Genomic DNA, 6000 nt, shown 5'->3' with positions numbered 1-6000 from the left:
CTTATGGATATTATCCTATCACTGACAGCATTGTACTTCAGGATAAGTCTTGAAAAGTTCATTTTGACGATGAATGCAATGCCATTCCTCTTCAAGGTTTCATTCCCAGCATAGTAGACCATATCATTGTCTGATTCAAAATGCCCAATATCGTCCATTTTATCTCACTAATGCCTAAGATATGGATGTTTATGCATTCCATTTCATTTTCGATGATTTCCAATTTTCCTAGATTTATACTTCATACATTCCATGTTTTGATTATTAATGGATGTTTGCAGCTGTTTCTTCTCATTTTCAGTCATGCCACATCAGCAAATGTAGGTCCCGAAAGCTTGACTCCATTGTTGTCACCAAGGTTGACACTACTTTGAGGAGGCAGCTCTTCCCCAGTTGTATTCTGAATGTCTTCCAATCTGAGGGGCTCACCTTCCGGCAGTGTATGACACAACGTTCTGCTGCTATTCAAAAGGTTTTCACTGCTAATTCTTTTCAGAAGCAGACCACTGGGTCCTTCTTCCTAGTCATAGGAAGTAGTATATCCCACCTGAATTTAGAAACCATCTCAAGAATAGATTTGATACATTGAACATTAATGACTGAAGACCAGACGAGCTGTGCAATAACATCAAGGACATCATACAAGAAGAAAACAAGGGGTCATTAAAAAGCCAGGAAAGAAATAAAAAATCAAAATGGATGTCAAAAGAGATTGCAACTTGCTCTTGAACGTAGAGTAGCTAAAGCGAATGGAAGAAATGATGAAGTAAAAGAACTGAACAGAAGATTTCAAAGGGCGACTCGAGAAGACAAAGTAAAGTATTATAATAAAATGTGCAAAGACCTGGAGATAGAAAACCAAAAAGGAAGAACACGCTCAACATTTCTCAAGCTGAAAGAACTGAAGAAAAAATTCAAGCCTTGAATTGCAATACTGAAGGATTCTATGTCACCATACTTATTCTATCTGTATCCTGACCAAATAATTTGAGAAGGTGGACTATAAGAAGAACAGGGAGGGCATCAGGATTGGAGGAAGACTCTTTGACAACCTGCAATATGCAGATGACACAACACTGCTTGCTGAAAGTGAAGAGGACTTGAAGCACTTACTGATGAAAATCAAAGACTACAACCTTTAGTATGAATTACACTGGAACATAACGATGACAAAAACCCTCACAACTGGACCAATAAGCAATTTCATAATAAATGGAGAAAATATTGAAGTTGTCAAGGATTTGATTTTACTTGGATCCACAATCAATGTCCATGGAAGCAGCAGTCAAGAAATCAAATGACATGTCGCATTGAGCAATCTGCTACAAAAGATCTCTTTAAGTGTTAAAACACAAAAATGTCACTTTGTGGACAAAGGTGCATGTGACCCAAGCCATGGTATTTTCAGTTGCCTCATGTTCAATCAATAGCTGGACAATGAATAAAGAAGACCGAGAAGAAACTGATGCCTTCGAATTATGGTGTTGACAAAGAATATTGAACGTTCCATGGACTGCCAGAAGAAGGAATAAATCTGTCTTGGAAGAAGTACAGCCAGGATGCTCCTTAGAAACAAGGATGACAAGACTTCGTCTCACATAGTTTGGACATCTTATCAGGAGGGACCAGTTCCTGGAGAAGGACATCATGATTGGTAAAGTAGAGGGTCAGAGAAAAAGAGGAAGACCCTCAACCAAATGGACTGACACAGTGGCTGCAACAACAGGGTCAACCATAACAATTTTGAGAATGGCACAGGACTAGGCAGTGTTGCGTTCTGTTGTACATAGGGTCGCTATGAGTCAGAATCATCTCAATGGCACCTAACAACAACAATCCGTTGTGGAAAGATTGAGGTGAATGTCTTGTATGTCTCTATTCTGCAAACAACAAACTTTAGTGTAATAACAGAAAAACTGATAGACCTGAATTGGAATCTTTGCTCTGTCTTTTTCAAATTGTAATCTTACACAAATTATATAACCCCTTTGAGTCTCAGTTAATCCATCTGTAAATTGGAGTTTTGTGGTTGGTTGTGTAAGTTAACCAAGGTGAAAAAAGGTGAGGTGCGTAAAAAACTCAGCAGCGACAGGCACAAAAAAGGCAGGCAATCAAGAAATGGCTATTCAAATGATATACATCCTGTCCGGCAGTCATTGCTTCAAATAATTTATTAAAAAAAAAAAAAATTCCCTGGTTTGCTTTCTGTCTTAAATAGTGTTTAACCTGCTAGGAGAGTCGACAAAAGGCTTCTGTAATGCAGCTTTCAGTTGGTTAACACGTGTGTGTGTTCCTTTAGATTGTAAGAGTGGAGACCAGAATTTGAAGGCTGAGAGGCAGGAATCTGGTCTCTGGTAAATCCTAAGAGAAATTTTCTGGGACAGGGAGACCTTGGAGCCCTGGTGGCACAGTGGTTAAGAGCTATGACTGCTGACCAAAATGTCAGCAGTTTGAATCCAGCAGCCCTCCTTGGAAGCGCTATGGAGCAGTTCTACTCTGTCCTATAGGGTTGCTGTGAGTCGAAATTTACTCAGTGGCAATAAGTTTGGCTTTTTTTGGAAGCCAGGGGAGCCCTGGTGGCGCAGTGGTTAAGAGCTTGGCTGCTAACCAAAAAACGGTTAGCAGTTCAAACCCACCAGCCACTCCATGGGAGAAATATGTGCCAATCTGCTTGCCTAATGATTATAGCGTAGGAAACCCTATAGAGTCGTTCTGCTCTGGCCTATATGGTCACTATGAGTGGCAATCCACTGAATGACAACGGAGTTTGTTTTTGTTTTTGGTGAGGCCTTGTGGAGTTGCTGCCTAAGACCACCAGATGGCACTCTAACGCCACGCAATACTGAGTTTGTGGCGCGAACTCTTCGTGTTGTCCAGCTCTTGGGTAAGACGGCACCTTCCACAGGGGTTCCCATCATCCTTAGTCCCCTCTCGTGTTTCTCTCTGCATTCTCCCTGCAGATACTGTAAAAAAAACAGCCAGAAAATTCCAGGCTGAGGGAATCACATTGGCTACTTGGAAGCTGAATCCTCTTCGTGCCTCGTTGCTGTCCCCCCAACCCCGCCAAGGAGAGGCTGATGCCTGTGGTTCAGCAGAGCCACATCAATCTTGGACTCCACAAAGAGGAGACCTGAGAAGCCACACAGAGAAAGTCCTTCCCCATCTGGTGCCTTGAGGACCACCTGTGTCTTGGCTGTGCTCTACTTTTCTCCCTTCAACATTTCTTCCTGTCTTCATGCTTCTTGCTCCGCTTTCTCCTTCCCTTCTCAGCTCCTTTTTCCTTGCCCGGATATGTTGACCACAAGAAACCAGGACTCCTCCACATGACACAGAGATAAAACTTTCTCCTGGAGCTGGAACTCTGAATTCAGACTTCTAGCCTCCTAAACTGTGAGAGAATAAATTTCTGTTAAAGCCATCCACTTGTGGTATTTCTGTTATAGTAGTAACTAGATAAGTAAGACACATGGTCTCTAGTCTGATACCGATTAGGCAGTCAGTCTCTAGAGACTTACTCTAGTTACTTCATGTTTCGGAGAAGGAAGTAGAGCCCAGGAGGTAAAGTCCAAGCATGGGATCACAGACTGGACTCTGAGCCCACCTGACGCTCACAGACATCACTTATATGCAGAAACTCCCTTCCCTCAGCTGAGCTTCGTACCTACTGGACAAACTTGCATTTCCTGATACCTCTGTGTTCCTGAATTGTTGGCTTTGTTGATTCATAGGTATTTGTGCATGAGGCCACTCTACCTTTCTCTGTTCACACACAACATCCATCCATTCAATAAATTATTTTCTAGCATGTACTGGCCTGGTACTGTCAGAAATGCTGAAGACATTAAACCTTCTCTCAGGGGCTTACATTCTTAAGCGCATTCACAAATAAGAGGCATACAGACTTTACCACCTTTGGAAGAAAATCAGCTGGCTCCCACCCAACCCTTTAAAATGAAGGTGAACCAAAGGATTGTCTTGCCTGGTAATCAGGATAACTAGATTCTAGTCCAGAATCTTCCATCAAACATCTCTGTGGCCTTGGGTAAGTCACCTCCCCTCTTTGGCCTCATCTTCCCCTTTTATAAAGTTAGGGCCTTAGTCTAAGAAAGATGACCTCTAAGGTTCTGTCTCAATTTCACATTCTGTAATTCTCTGTCGGCTCTGAGGGAAGGACTTGTATCTTTGAGCTTCTGTTCCTGGGCAATCTTCATGTGGCTTCACATCTCTCTTCCCCCAGCTCTGCTTCTTTCACTTGCGTATTTAATATCTTTTATATCTCAAAAGTGATTGACTCAGGATGCGTTCTACACTAATCATACCTCATTAACATAACAATGACAACCTATTCCCAAATGAGATTATAACCACATGCAGAGAGGTTAGGATTTACAACACATAGTTTGATGAAACATAATTCACTCCATAGCACCACGCGTACACTTCAAGGAGGGAATGGCTTTCATAGGAATGTCATCTTGTCTGTGACACTGTGCTTTTTTAGGGGCAGGGTCTTCCTGGACTATGTAGTGGGTAGAAAGAAGCCCAACAATCCCCACTTAGCCTCATTTCATCTGGCTCCACTCCCAAACCTAAGCCCCATTTCTCCCTTCTCTGCTTTTGACGAAGATCTTGGAGGAGAGATGGAGGATTTAGTTCTGAAATGCTTGACCCTGGTGAAACAATCTTTAAGTAACTTGTGGCCTATTTGAAAATTTAGCACCTAACTGACCATTTATTTCATTTAGTGTCCTTGAGGCCAACAGCCCCGGGCACCATTACCAACCCCTAACTTGTAAGTAGAGTAGCATGAGCCACATTCCCTTCTAACTGGTTTCTCCAGATGTTTTTTAGGCAATTGGCCAGCTTCCTGCTCAAGATAAGAAAAACAAGCGGCTGGGGTCTGCAGACTACAGAACCATTTAAGACCAAATCTGGCCCACCTAACTTGTGCAGAGCCATCAACCCCATCCTCTAGGTGACCCCAGAACTTTTCTCCATTGGATGGAACCAAATTTTAGCAGCCCTAGGTTGGGGGAAAACTTTCAGAAGCAAAGAGTCCTAGCCTAAGATTTGATTTGAGAGACGCCCCTTTTGAATGGGCGAGAGCAGACGATGGAGCCACCCTGGGAAGGTCTTTTTTGGGCCAGACCAGTCAATGGCCTTACTCCTTCCTGCCATTTACCCTTCCCCTAAAAAATGCTGTTTCAGTCATTGTTCAGGGAGCCATCTTAGCGGCATAAGTCCCAGTGTGCTCCTTTGGTTGGCCAACCAAATAAAGCTTCTTCTGCTTTCACCCAGTTTGTGTCTGTATGGGCTTCACCAATTTCATGTCCCTGTGGCCACGCCGAGTGAGACCTGAGACCCCCAGTAACATCCTGGTCCATATCTAGTGAATCAGATTCCTGAAACCATTACTTCTTCTCTCATGTGTTATGAAGGATGTTCCAAAAACAAAGGAGTTGGTTTTTTTAATTACATTTCATACTACGATCCCAGACCACCCACCACCCTGTTCCCTAAAGCTCCAGGGTGGCTGCATCAGGTAGGTAATGAGATGGGGGGGTGGTGGTGGTGGAAGAAGAGTGTCAGCATACAACACTCTTCTCTTTGGGGGACTAGGCTCCTGATACTTGACAAGGCAGTGAAAGAAGAGCAAGTCTCAAAGGCTCTCTCAGTGGATTTGTTGCAGGCTAAGGCTACCCAGCTTGAGTCTAAGCCCTGCCTAGGTTCTTGCCTTCTACTGACCAAGAATGACCAGGAGAGGCTCAGAGGTTCCACACAAACAATGGTTTATGTGTGGCAGAAAGAAAGTGAAGGTTCATGAGCCGGGATAGAGAGGGACCAGGCAACACTAGCCTCTGTTCCCCCACAACAAAAGTTTTTCTGGGGCTTATATGGGTTTGGAGAGGATAATAGAGTAATGAATATTTAGTAGATTTCTTTCAAGGGGCAGGTACTTTTCAGAATGGCAGTGCATGCTAAATTAGGTTGTGCGCACAT

The sequence above is a fragment of the Loxodonta africana genome, chromosome 10, assembly GCF_030014295.1.
Source record: "Loxodonta africana isolate mLoxAfr1 chromosome 10, mLoxAfr1.hap2, whole genome shotgun sequence".
NCBI classification, from domain to species: Eukaryota; Metazoa; Chordata; class Mammalia; order Proboscidea; family Elephantidae; genus Loxodonta; species Loxodonta africana.
This window is presented reverse-complemented; position numbering follows the sequence as displayed.